Source organism: Macaca nemestrina, chromosome 5 (genome assembly GCF_043159975.1).
Source record: "Macaca nemestrina isolate mMacNem1 chromosome 5, mMacNem.hap1, whole genome shotgun sequence".
In the NCBI taxonomy this organism is placed as follows: Eukaryota; Metazoa; Chordata; class Mammalia; order Primates; family Cercopithecidae; genus Macaca; species Macaca nemestrina.
The window spans coordinates 129,512,882-129,526,642 of NC_092129.1; the positions used below are offsets into that span (position 1 = coordinate 129,512,882).

A 13,761-nucleotide genomic window follows, 5' to 3' on the forward strand; every position below is an offset into this window, starting at 1 on the left:
ATGCTTTGGTCATGGGGAAAGAAGGAGGGAACATTTTGGTCTAAGTCACATTCAAGGAAGTAAAAGAGGTCAGGGGAGGTGAAGAGAAAAATGAAAAGATTATGTTTAGATTAAGACTCAGTAAAAGCCAGGCATAGTGGCTTACGCCTGTAATCCCAGCACTTTTGGAGGCTGAGGCGGGCAGATTACCTGAGATCAGGAGCTGGAGACCAGCCTGGCCAACATGGTGAAACCCCATCTCTACTAGAAATACAAAAATTAGCCAGGCGTGGTGGCTTACACCTGTAGTTCCAGCTACTCGGGAGGCTGAGGCACAAGAATCACTTGAACCCGGGAGGTGTGGGTTACAGTGAGCTGAGATCACAGCATTGCACTCCAGCCTGGGCAATAGAGTGAGACTCGGTCTCAAAACAAACAAACAAACAAACAAAGCAACAACAAACTCAGTAGAAGTTGGCCAGGCGTAGCTCAGGCCTGTAATCCCAGCACTTTGGGAGGGCAAGGCAGGTGGATCCCTTGACCTCAGGAGTTTGAGACCAGCCTTGCAAACATTTTCTACTAAAAACACACACACACACAAAATAGCTGGGCATAGTGAAATACCCCTGTGCTGCCAGCTATTTGAGAGGCTGAGGTGGGAGGATCACTTGAGCCTGGAGGTTGGAGGCTACAATGAGCCAAAATGGTGCCACTGCACTACAGTTTGGATGACAGAATGACATCGTGTCTCAGAAAAAAAAAAAAAGTAGTTAATCTTATGCATCATTCTGTATTTTCTAGACTTTAAACCATCTAAAATTGTCCCGATTTTATGCTCATAGGGTATTTGAAAACTTTTACGTTTTACACCCTAATTCATTCTATTGAAATACATCTTATAGAGAAGACTTTAACAGTCAAAGCATGTCATTTAACCGTTCAGATTAGAAGGCAACACCGCAATGCTATTTAACTCAAAAGAGAATTGACTGAGTGAACTTGACACAAACTTGAATTTGGGAAGAAAAAAGTGGTTTACAATCAAAGGTCAAGAAATAGTTTTCAAAAATAATTAAACTGCAACACAAACTTGTAGAATTTCACTTGAGTCTTAACATGCCACGTTCACTCTTGGCAAAAATTGAATTTGAGGCTGAAAATAAATTGTACTACCAGTTTTTGACATGCAAAATCATGTCTAATATTGCAGGTAGACAAAAGCAAGGCCTTTTATGACGCATTATACTGACAACTAAAACATCACATAACTTAGAATGACTAATTCACTTATGGCTAAATTTTTAAAAACTTTTGTTTTACAAAAGATAGAATTAGCACCAAGCATATTCTGTACTGTATCACCAGCTCCAAAAAATCTCATAGAGCACTTTCAGAACACACTACTTAACAAGAACATACTCCTTAACAATAGAAACCACATTGCTATTTTTTGTCAGTTGTTCACAGGTAGTTTTTTGGTTAAAAGCTTATTTATCTTATATTTTTGTTTACATCCTGGAAATCTTTAGCTATTTAATATGTTACAGAATAAAATAAATCAATTGTGAAATGTATCTTTTAATAACCAGCAAAGACACATTGACCATCTATCTTAGATTAAAATCTTACCTTATCTTCAGCATATTTTAGCATATGAAGAAGTTGAGAACTGAGAATCTTTTTTTTGCAATTGTATAACTTTATTTGCTGTATTTGACGATCAGTGATTAGTTCTCATCCACATTGACTATAGATTTTTGAAAGTGGTAACTGGTACACAAGTAACCAAAGTATAGAGCTTATTTGGTGAATCTTCATTTTCATTACATTTTCTGGACAACCACACACAGATTCGGTATGGGACATTCCTTATTCCTTTGGCCCAGACAGCTTTGTTGAGCCTGCTTTCCATGTGCACATCTGGAGTTCCCATCTCCTTCATGGCAAATTTCTGAATCTCTTTGAGTGCCCACAGGGCATGCTTCTTGAAGCCCACTCCATGAATGCGCTTGTGAGTGTTGATGGTGTATTCTCAGGTCACCACCTCGTTGATGGCAGAATGGCCCTTTTTCTTCTTGCCACCCTTCTTTGTGGGAGCCGTTCTGCTGGGTCCAAGTTGGAAAGGGAGAACTGAGACTTTAATTTAAATCCTAATTCTGCACTAACTGACTGTGCAGCCTTGGTCATGTCACTTAACTCTTCTGTGGCTCAATTTGCTTGTCTCATTATAACGTTGAAAACATAAGGGAAAGAATTGTTACAAAACTGGATTCATCATTGAAATAAATATAACAGTTTTTATTTCAAGAGAAAGTGCTTGATATTCAAGATAACTGATGCATGCATAGAAAGGGTAAGATATCCCAAATTCATTGCAATTTAAGAACAAATAATGTTTCTTTTTCATTAAAACTACAGTTACAGGCTTCTTTCTTTATAGCACTTTTAAAATGTTAAATATTCCTTTGGAGCATGTTAATTTTTCAGATTTTAAAATTTCAGAAAGGCAAAATGAGAAATTTATTACATCTACTGTAACAGGGAACAGAAAAATTATACTCATAGATAATATTTTTAAAACTATTGTAATTAGTGTTTTCTTTCTCTTTGACTTAATTTTTGGCCAAATGATACCTAGTAAAAACATATATTATTGACTTGCATTTCAATTTTACATTAATTCATTTGTTCCTTTACCAATTCAATAAATATTTATTGAGCTCCTACCAAGTGCCAGGCAGTGTTCTAAGTGCTGGGCAAACAGTGGTGAAGAGAAGAAAGTCTGTGTTCTCAATGAGCTTACGGGGCTATGGGGATAATACACAAATATTAAAAAGTAAATCTACAGTATGCGAGTGTTAAGTGCTAAGGAGAAACATAAAGTGTTCCAGAGTGTGAGAGGCAGGGAGGGAGGTGTTGCAAATTTAAAGGGAGTGATCCAGGGGAACTCTGAGAAAATGACAGTGATGTAGCAACCAGCATGAAGCAAGGATGTAAGTCTTGGAGATTTCTGGGTTATATCATTCTAGGCATGAGGGAAAGAGTAAATGCAAAGGCCCTGAGGCAGTCTAGTGCTTGGTATGCTCAAGAAATTTCTTGAGGCCATTGTGGGTGGAAAACAGAGTAGCTGTTGAAGGTCAGAGAAATGGCAAGGTGCAAAATCATGAAGGATCTTACAAGCCATTGAAAAGATTTTGACTTTTACTCTTAGGGAGATGAGAAGTTGCTAGATGACACTGAGCATACACGTGACATGATTTGGCTTTTGCTTTAAAAGGATCACTCTGGCACCTGCTTTGGGAATAGACTATAGGCAGCAAAGGCACAAATAGAGCTCTGGTTAAGAGACCATTACAGCATTCTAGGCAATGGATGATAGTGACTTAAACCAGGTGGTCATGGTAGAGATGGTAAAAAGCAAACACATTCTGGATATGTTTCAAAGGTCAAGTAGTAGAGTGTTGCTGATGCATTGGATGTAGTAGGTAGAAAAAAAGAGGAGCTAAAGGCAACTCTAAGGTATCTGATCTGAGAAACTGGGTCCATAGAATTGTCATTTACAAATCTGGGGACTACTGTGGGAAGATCAGGTTTGAGGGCCAGTTAAGAGTTCATTTTTTGTTCTGCTTAATTTGAGATGTCTTTTGGATATCTCATTTATGAATATATCTCATTTAGAGAAGTCATTAATAAGTAGTTAAATATGTAAGTCTGGAATTCAGGGAAAATGTGTGGGCTGGAGAAATACATTTGGGAGTCAGCAGACTATAAATGAAATCCAAATGCGTGAAAGGGGATGATATTACCTGCAAAGCACATGTGGATACAGAAGACTGAGGATGCAGATCTCTTTCATCGCCCAGTCACTCCTGGAGAGAGTACTAAAGAGTGTAAAAGGAAATGGAGAAGAAAAAGCTAGAGAATCCACAAATTGTACAAATTGTTCATTCATTAATCAAATATTTATGAAAATTTGTGATTTGCCAGAAATTCTGCTAGCCATTAAGAAAACAACATAGCAGACCAGACATGGGCAGTGTCTTCAAGTAGTTCATATTCATCAAGATGAACACTCAAGGACAAGGATAGAGATAAACTGCAGTACATATTGTTGAACAGCAATGAAGAGAAGGAACAGCAAAGTAACAATAGAAGTATGGAACTGACTCCAAGGTCTGAGGAGGACAAGAAATTGCCTTTAATCTACCTCTGCCTTCAACAAAGACAAGCCAGGCCTGTGGGAATTCTGGGCAGCAAGATAACAGAAAACACAAATTAGAACAGAAGAAAAAAAGATTGGTGGGGGAAGAGTGGGAACGTAGGAACCAACAGAGACTGCAGTGGCATCTTTAGCATAAAATAGCGGTTACTTGGCCTATATTTTAGTCAACTTTGACACGTCTAGAGGCAAACATTGGCTTATATCTTTTCTGAAAGGGTATGTTTCATTACGTAATGCAAATATTTCCTAATGAAACAACAGTTTCACTACTCAGAATTGTATTCTAATGAATTGTATTTTTTAATTCAACTGCAGCTGCTATAACTATAAAACAAATTGCCTAGGATGTTAAATACTTTCCTTTTCAAAAGCAATACTGAAGCAACCTTGTAATACACTTCGAAGTGTGTGATTTGAGGAGATTTGAGCTCAATTATGAAAACTAAGAGCAAAAGGAAAAATGTCACCAGAATTTAAAAACAAATAGAAGGCCAGGCACGGTGGCTCATGCCTGTAATCCCAGCACTTTGGGAGGCCGAGGTGGGTGGATCACCTGAGGTCAGGAGTTCAAGACCAGCCTGGCCAACATGGTAAAACTCCATCTCTACTAAAAATACAAAAAAATTAGCCAGGTGTGGTGGTGGGTGCTCCCAGCTACTTGGGAGGCCGAGGCAGGAGAATTGCTTGAATCTGGGAGGTGGAGGTTGCCGTGAGCCAGGATTGCGCCATTGCACTCCAGCCTGGGCAACAAGACTGAAACTCCATCTCAAAAATAAATAAATAAATGAAGGAGAAAGAAGAAAATATTAATAGTTAGCTATTGAATAAAGATAATTTGACAATCATTTCTTGGGGGACTACCATGTGGATGCCATGAAGAAATAGGCAATAGTTACAGGGTTTTGTTAACTGTACCTTATCTGGGCTCACATTGTTGGATAGCTGGGTTAAAAGGGCAAGGATGGCTTCAGCACAGTTTCCAGAACCCAGTTGGCCAGGAATCTGATTCTGATGCTACCTAAAACAGGTTCCTTGAACCCTGTTATTTAGTAAGCCTGGCATTGGATCCTAGGTATTCTTTTGATTTATTTGGAAAAAAATCCCACAGTTAAGTTGGGGAGTCGTTTCGGCTCCACCATTTTTCTTACAGCTTTACTCATGAGTGCAATGATGCAGAAATATGAAGTAATTGTTAGGGTGGGAGGAAGCTTCCCCCAGAGATATATGACACATGATAAACATTACATTGTAATATGTAAAATAATACATCTGTGTATATATATGTGTACTGGGAACTCTAAGTCTCTGGCTGGAGAACTAATGAGAACATGACCTTACCAACATGTTTGAGAGGAGTTAATAATCTAATAATCCTGGGATGTGACTATCTGATAGAGGATTGGAATTCTGGAGCTGAAAAGGGATGGTGATGGTGAGGGGGAATAGGAGTTCACAGATTCACTCATCTAAAACATATTTATTGAGCTCTTATATGCCAGGGATTGTACTAAGATCTACAGATCAATAAGAAGTAAAATTCAACATGTTTTCCCCTTCAACGGAGTTTACAACCTAAAGTGGTGGTCTTTAAAGTAGGGTACATACACCCCAGGGATTGAGTGAGATGATGCCATCAGAAAGCAACTACAATACAGGGTGGTGATGCTATCATGGAAACCAAGAAACACGTCAACAAAGAACTGTGTAAAAAGGCAGCCTTTGGGGGATGGGAAGAAATAGTAAAACGTCATACTTAATCACACAATAAGAAAAATCACTTGATATTTAATGCATAGCTTGACAGTTATATAAGTCTGAATTTAAAATAAAGATATTTTGGTCAAGTGGGCTTAAAACATTTTATTGATGGGTAAGTACAATACAAACAAGTGTAGCGTAAAACAAGATTTTTGGAATCTCAAGTTAAATTAGAAACTTTTAAAACCTGGAAAGGCAAAACTTAGATGGGATGACAGAGATAAGCCCTGGCCTTGGGCTACTTGCAGAAGAGTGAGGAATGAAGGAGATATCTCACCAAAATCGTCTATGCCACCAGCATATGCTTTCTGCGTGCCCCTTGATGTTCATAGCATCATTTACCACTCTGCATTGTAGTTGCTTCCTGACTGTATCATTTCCCAGGCCCAAGGAGTCTTTGAAGGTTTTAAATTTCAAATACCTCACATAGTATCTAGCAAATTGAAGCCATTCAGTGTTTGTGGAGCTGAATGGCAACTGACAATCTGGATTATTTGTATATGTTTAATTTACTTAATTTGTACATGGTTTGCATACTTGCATTCCTATTGCAATGGCCCACTGCCTGGAACACAGCTGGCACGTGATAAACATTACATTGTAAATATGTAAAATAATAAGTTTGTGGGCCAGGCTTGATGGCTAACGCCTGTAATCCCAGCACTTTGGGAAGCCGAGGCGAGCGGATTATCTGAGGTCAGGAGTTCAAGACCAGCCTGGCCAACATGGCAAAACCTCATCTCTACTAAAAATGCAAAAATTAGGCGGGCGTGGTGCCACGTGCCTGTAATCCCAGCTACTTGGGAGGCTGAGGCAGGAGAATTGCTTGAACCCGGGAGGTGGAGGGTGCAGTGAACAGAGATCGCGCCACTGCACTCCAGCCTGGGCGACAGAGCGAAACTCTGTCTCAAAAAAGAAAAAAGAATAAATTTGCCTACATTAAATGGTCAACTGTTAGGTGGATGGACATAGAGGAGTAAGAATACAGCAAGAGGGGCACACGAAGAAAGGCTAAATATCTGGGGTTTGAATGGGGATGCAGTAGGTTACAAGGCTAATGAAGGTCTTTAATTATCCAAATCTCGGTGAAAAACAGCAAGGATTTTCCGTTTGTTCCCTGAACCCCTTTTGTCTTTAGTGCTTAAATTTGCTTAGCTGAAAAAACACTTATTCCCTCTTTCCTTAGTTAACAATCCTTTAGAATAATTTCTAGAGTAGGAATGGAGTTGATAGCGGCCTCCAAACAAAAATCAGAATCCCTAAGAAAAATACACGGTAAATCCTTTGCCAGCGAGTTAAGGTTACAACAGTTCTGAGTCATTTTGTTCTTGTTGCTTTATCTTGTTCAACTGCAGACCTTCACTCCGGCGGTCTCCGTGGGCATTTAACCCTTTCAGCTTTAACCAAGAAGTGGATCCCCCTTCAGAATGACATGAGTCATAGAGGAGACCGTAACGAGGGTGGGCTTCTGCCACTCAAATGCGGCCACAGACTCCTGCCACGCCTGGCAGTAAAAAAAATCAGAGTTCAGGGCATCGAGAACTTCACTGGGGCTATTGCGCAGGCTCTGCGTTCCACGCAGGCTTATTAGGAAGAAAGGAGAAAAAAATTTCCCAGAGACACGTGAAACCGAGGAGGCCAACCCCGGCCTAGGCTCTGCACCGCATCGGATTCTGGAATTTACAATCACGAAAGTTCTATTGTCCCGCGATTGGCTCCGGGTCCGCATGACATCATAGCGCTTGATTCATCCCTCGGGTCCCGATTGGCTGGCCGCGCCATTGTGACGTCACGGTCAGCCCACGTTCTGATTGTAGACAGCCGGCGCCTTCCTCTTCCCATCGCGGCGGGTCCTAGCCACCGGTGCCTCTTTCTACATCCTCCTCTGCTCCGGCTGCCACCCGCGCTCCCGCCGCCGCCGCCGCCGCCGCCGCCGCAGTCGCCTTGCTGTTGCTCAAAGCTGCTGCCGCCCCTCGGGCTAAAAGGTAAAGCCGTCAGCTCCGGGAAACTTCGCCGGGGACCGCCGCTCGGCCATGACACCCGCGCGAGCGCGCGGCCGGCAAGCGGTCAGAGAGAACTGCCGTTAGGTCTCGGACCTGGTGCCGAGAAAGAGCTGCCCGGGCGGCCCCCGCTTCGCCCGCGGCCTCCAGCTCCGCCGGCTCTGGGGTACAGCCCGGCTCCTCGGGCGCGGGGAAAGGGGTGCGGGCGCGGGCGGCTCGCCCCACGCCGAGGCTGAGGCAGGCACTCGGGAGCGTTCTCTGTGCTGCGGTCGCACCTGTGCGCGCTGACAGGCGCCGCGGGGCACGACACCGTGCCCAGAGCAGATGCGGGAGGGATGGGTCTGTCCGCCTGGGTCCTCCCGCCCTGTCGGCCGGAGCGCGCGGCGGGAGATCCGGGGGAGCGCTCTCAGAGGGAGCGCGCTTTCTTTGGAGGCGGCGAAACCCGGGTGAGTTGGAAGAGCCTGTGCGAGGGTCCGCGGGCACCGGGCGCCGCTGGGGGGACCCTCCAGCCTTTTCTTTTTTTCCTGTTCTCTCCGCCTCCGTTAACCCTTCGGACCTTCCCTCCTCCCCTCGGAGGGAAGCCTGCTAGCTCTGGAGCACTTCAGTTTTTATTAAAACCAGACAACGGCAGCCCTTGGGTCTGGGAGGGATGAGGCTGGTGAAAAGGCGAGAGGGCGGGGGCTCGGGGGCGACCCTTTCTGGGAGCCTGATCGCTGGAGAGGCGGGAGCGGTTGGCTGCGAGGGAGGCACGCGGCGCGGGGGCGGTTCTGCCCTGGGCTGGGGGAGCTGGAGTGTGTATTGTGTTGCGAGTTGTAAGGAAAAGTGCCTTTTTACTGTTTCCACGCCAGTAAGACTCTCCCATCCCACTACCTCGGGTGGAGGGAGTAATGCCTAGAGCAAGAGTTCTTGCTGTACCGTGTCTGGCAACCGTTCCGTGTTCTTGCACTTGGCGGTTCCCCCCGCCCCATCCACAATTGTGAATTAAGGTCCTTGATTGCAAATTTGGAGAATGCATTTGGCCAAGTTATGCAAAGTGGCGGGGGTGGCGGTGTGGGGGTGGGGTGGGGAGGTCTGTTTCGGAAGAATCCAGTGCGTGGTTTATTAGCTGGACCGAGGAACCGAGAGGTGCTGGATGGCATTTGTGGGGAGCGAGCAGCCTAATTTGTTTTAAATAGCGGGACCCGTGGCAGGAAGTGCTTCATAGAATTGTACGGAAGAGCTGATGTTGCTTGTCAGGTTTTGTAACTCGTTCTCTTAACCGCTTGGCAGATAACCTGTTGGTCTGCACTTGTTTTGCTTGCATGTCTCAGCCAAAAGCATTTGGTGCAGAATCTACAGATGGAGACAGGCGGTTTTGCATTAGGTGGCCGTGGACAAACGTTTTAGCCTTACATCTGTGGTTTGGGACAAGCGAGTAACTTTTCTAGTAGCTCAGACACTGCCTGGGATTCTCCAGAAAACTCTGCACTTGAAAGGGAAATGTTACTCATTTTCCTTTTAGATTTTTACCCTAGATTCTAACTTCTTATTGCCAGAACTTTTTCTGTACTGTTTCTCTTTTTGCATTTTCGCTTCTATTTCTAATTGAAGACAAAGGGAAAATTTTTATTGATACAGATAGGTAATGTTACAGAATGTAATACAGAACTTTGCTGAAAAGTGACAGTAGAAGGTATACTAAAATTTGATAAGTTTTTCAAGAAAAATATCTTGTAACTTCAGATATTGACCTCGCCTTGACTCAATTTCCTTGTCTATAAATGGGGGTTTTATGTGGCAGAATCATTGTGGATTTCAAGAGATAATACAAATGAGAGCCCAGCATTGGGTCTGCCAAATGGTGGTTTGAAAATGTTTCCTTCTCCTTCCCTGAAATCAACAGAGCTTCTTCTTGGTTACAGACCTTAATTTTTGAATGTTCGATGTTTGCAAGAATCTTCTTTTTCACTACCTCCTCTTTTGCTCGCTGCATAATTGTTGCTTGTCTTCCTGCTTCTAGAGGTGAGCATCCATCCTTGGGTGTCTTATTTCCAGCTTGAATTACACAAATCAAAGCAAAACTGTTTTCTTTTTTTAAGGGTAACTTTGGTGCCTAGGTGGGTAGTTAGTAGAGAGGGTGAAAAGAGAGTTTTACCTCTTTCTTTCCTGGTTACATTCCTCTCTCCTAAAACATTTTGTAATTTTTTTTTGTTTTATTCCTCCTCTTTGCCTGCCAGCTCTTCTGTTATCAGAAGGATAATCCTCTCATTAGTTACCCATAAATAAATCTTTCCTTGAATGCTTTCTGTGTCAGGTACTTATTAATACACACATGTACCTAAATGGTTGCTTTCCACACCTAAGTCTTGTAACACCCCTGTGAGGTTTTATCCCCTAGTTGTTTTTTAAGAATTGAGGAGTACTATGAAGACACATGCACACATATGTTTATTGCAGCACCATTTACAGTAGCAAAGACTTGGAACCAACCCAAATGCCCATCAATGATAGACTGGATAAAGAAAATGTGGCACTTACACACCATGGAATACTATGTAGCTGTAAAAATGAATGAGTTCATGTCTTTGCAGGGACATGGATGAAGCTGGAAACCATCATCCTCAGCAAACTAACACAGGAACAGAAAACCAAACACTGCATGTTCTCACTCATAAATGGGAGTTGAACAATGAGAACACATGGACACAGGGAGGGGAACATCACACACCCGGGCCTGTCGTGGGGAGGGAGAGCATTAGGACAAATACCTAATACACGCAGGGCTTAAAACCTAGATGATGGGCTGGGTGCGGTGGCTCTTGCCTGTAATCCCAGCACTTTGGGAGGCCGAGGCGGGAGGATCTGGAGGTCGGGAGATCGAGACCATCCTGGCTAACATGGTGAAACCCCATCTTCACTAAAAATACAAAAAAAAAAAAAAAAAAAAATTAGCCGGGTGTGGTGGCAGACACCTGTAGTCCCAGCTGCTTGGGAGGCTGAGGCAGGAGAATGGCCTGAACCCGGGAGGCGGAGCTTGCAGTGAGCCGAGATTGTGCCACTGTACTCCAGCCTGGGCGACAGAGTGAGACTCCCTTTCAAAAAAAAAAAAAAAAACCTAGATGATGGGTTGATAGGTGCCAGAAACCACCATGGCACATGTATACCTATGTAACAAACCTGCACGTTCAACACATGTATTCCAGAACTTTAAAGTGGAAAAAAAAACAAAAAGAATCTCAAAAGAATCTCTAGGATTAAGGCCTAGAGATGACAAGTGACTTGTCCAAATTCCTGTAGCTGTGTCTCCGGCAACATCTCTGCTCCTTCATATATCCCTGTGCTGCCAGGATTATTTGTCCACTGGGCTCTGTGCCATTATGTAACACGGTTACTGCATAGCTTAGATTTTTATCTAACCTGTGTTTAAAGGTTCTTGTTAATCCATCCAAGACTAACAATTTATTGTCTCTTAAATCTGTCTAAAATCTGTTCCCTTCCTTGTAGCCCACACTCGATTTATTTTTTAAATTAACTCCTTGACTTCTCAGTTACTGATTATGGATGTGAGGGGCTAGATACAAAGATGAATGACAACAGTTCGTGATTCCAGAGGGTTTCCTGATTTAATATATACTTTAAGCCCTGTATACACATATTTAATCTACGCCTTGGACCAAAAGAGAGTCAGAAGCAGATATCTGGGAAACTTGTGTCTTTATATCTGATAAAGCTTCATGGCAGAGCTATCCATGTTAGATGTATCAGGGCCTAGCACTCCTGAATTGGTCAGGATGCTTTTGGTGCAAGAAACAGAAAACCCAACTCAGACTTACCTGTGCATCTGACCTGAAAAGTCCTGAGGGCAGGACTTTTGCTCCATTTCTCTGAAGTCCCCTCACATGTCTGTTATGTCCCAGGCTGATTTTCCAAGATGACCGACAGCAACTGCCACCGTAATCGCACATGGGGATTTCCTGACTTCCTATCACCCTCCAAAGAGGGTGCCTTAAGATGATTGACTTAGGCCTTGGTTACTTGAAGCAGTAACTGGAACAGTGGACATTTGATAAGCTGATAAGCTGAAGGCCCATCCCAGAATCAGGGAAGTGGAGTTAAATCTCCTCAGCTAGCTACTTCACCTTTAAGAAGGGCCTGCAGAACACAGGAAGTCAGCTACAGTGTCTATTGTAAGGACCGAACGGATGATTGGATTAAATGAAATTGACTTGAATTAAAATTAGAATTTAGCCTTATGTTTCATAAAGGACTCTTAGTTGATAGGCAGGAATAGGAGGACATGCATTCTAGGCAAGAGGGAGTTTGGAGAGTAAGCTAGTGTGGAATCATTGGGCAAAAAGCAAATAGCACAATTGGCAGAAGCTGGTTTAGGAGGCAGGAGTGGAAGAAAAGGCGAGAAAGGCAAGTTATTGATGTAATAATAATAATGGCTAACTTTTACTGAGCTATTGTATGTTAGACCTTGCACTGAGCCCCTCACAAGGACTTATTTCTATTATTAATGAATGCTACAGCATTCCCATTTTACAGGTGGAAAGAGGCCCAGAGTTTAGACATTTGATTTGAGGTCACGAAGCATTCCAACTTAGATCACCTTGACACCCTGGCCTGCTCCTTCTCCTCAGGTGTTTGGTAGAATACCACCAATAAGCTTTTGAATGACAGTGAGGACATTCTGAGTGCTGTGCTCCAGAAAGACAGGTTAGAGTGTAGGGTGGATTGGTGTGGATTTGTTAGAGATGGCAGGACATTGAAAAGCCCTGACCTGAAGCCACAGCCATGAGCACAGACTGGAGAAAGGTAATTGTGGGAGACTGTTTCCAGGATAAGACCTGAAGACCAATTAGATCTGAGGGACAGCAAGAGGAGGGGTACTCTTTCAAAGAGAAGAGGGAGCTTTGTAATCAGATGGAAATAGCCCCACAGCCTAGATGGATATCCAGACTAGCCATTTCTTCCAATTCCTCCTCTTCACAGCCAACCTTTGTCTTTTTTGGTTGCCTTTCTGCAAGAACGTTTTTCCACCACATTTCATCTATTGTCAGCTTTTCACATTTCACATCTGGGTAGAAGTGGAGCTTATAATCAGTGGCATCTTAAAATCACTGCAGGTAACTTTCCACATTTTAATATTATAGAATTGGGATGCCTCCTACACTTGTCCCTGGTGAGAAGAGGAAAGCCGCAATATTACCAAAGGTGGTGCAGCCAGATGCTGGCAGAGCCAGGCTCCTGGGCTTCTTCCACCAACTGGGTTACCTCTGCTCACATAATAGATGTTAAAACACACGTAGCTTCACGTGATAGGTTTATAGTAAAGCACATACATGTTTGTGTGTTTATTAAAACTGAAGTAATTTGAGAAGATTGGAAGGCATGATTGTTTAAGTAGGGTCCCTCATTCTTGTATAGAATCTGGCTGCCTTGGTTTCTTGTCCTAACTTGAAGAAAATCAACTCTGAGCATTGGTCTCTTTTCCTTTAAAAATGAAAGATTAAATTTTATTTTCATTTTGCCTAGAGCAAATTTTTATTTTTTTATTTTATTTTTTATTTTTTCTTTGTTTCTGTTTGGCCAGGGATAGAGCATGAAAGTGAGATCATTTAGATCTTAGAAAGATAGATGTTGGCTGGGCACGGTGGCTCAAATCTGTAATCCCAGCACTTCGGGAAGCCATGGTGGGCGGATCACTTGAGCTCAGGAGTTTGCGACCAACCTGGGCAATATGGTAAGACCCCATCTTTACAGAAAACACAAAAATCAGTTGGATGTGGTGGTACATGCCTGTAGTCCCAGCTCCTTGGG

General features: G+C 43.0%; 1 protein-coding gene and 1 pseudogene across 2 annotated transcripts in view; one reads left to right on the forward strand and one right to left on the reverse strand.

The window, feature by feature from the left end:
* Positions 1-1,706: 1,706 nt before the first annotated feature.
* LOC105490846 (large ribosomal subunit protein eL31-like) lies at positions 1,707-7,610 on the reverse strand (annotated as a pseudogene).
* Positions 7,611-7,790: 180 nt separating this feature from the next.
* Positions 7,791-13,761, forward strand: part of LOC105490845 (ELOVL fatty acid elongase 5) — an 84,990-nt gene continuing 79,019 nt past the window's right edge. Inside the window, exon 1 of one of the 2 annotated variants that reach the window (XM_011756800.2) lies at positions 7,791-7,944. The gene's annotated coding sequence lies outside the window, so the exon portion shown is untranslated. Of the gene's footprint in view, positions 8,406-13,761 lie in introns of both variants that reach the window. The other variant, XM_011756801.2, reaches the window with a different exon arrangement.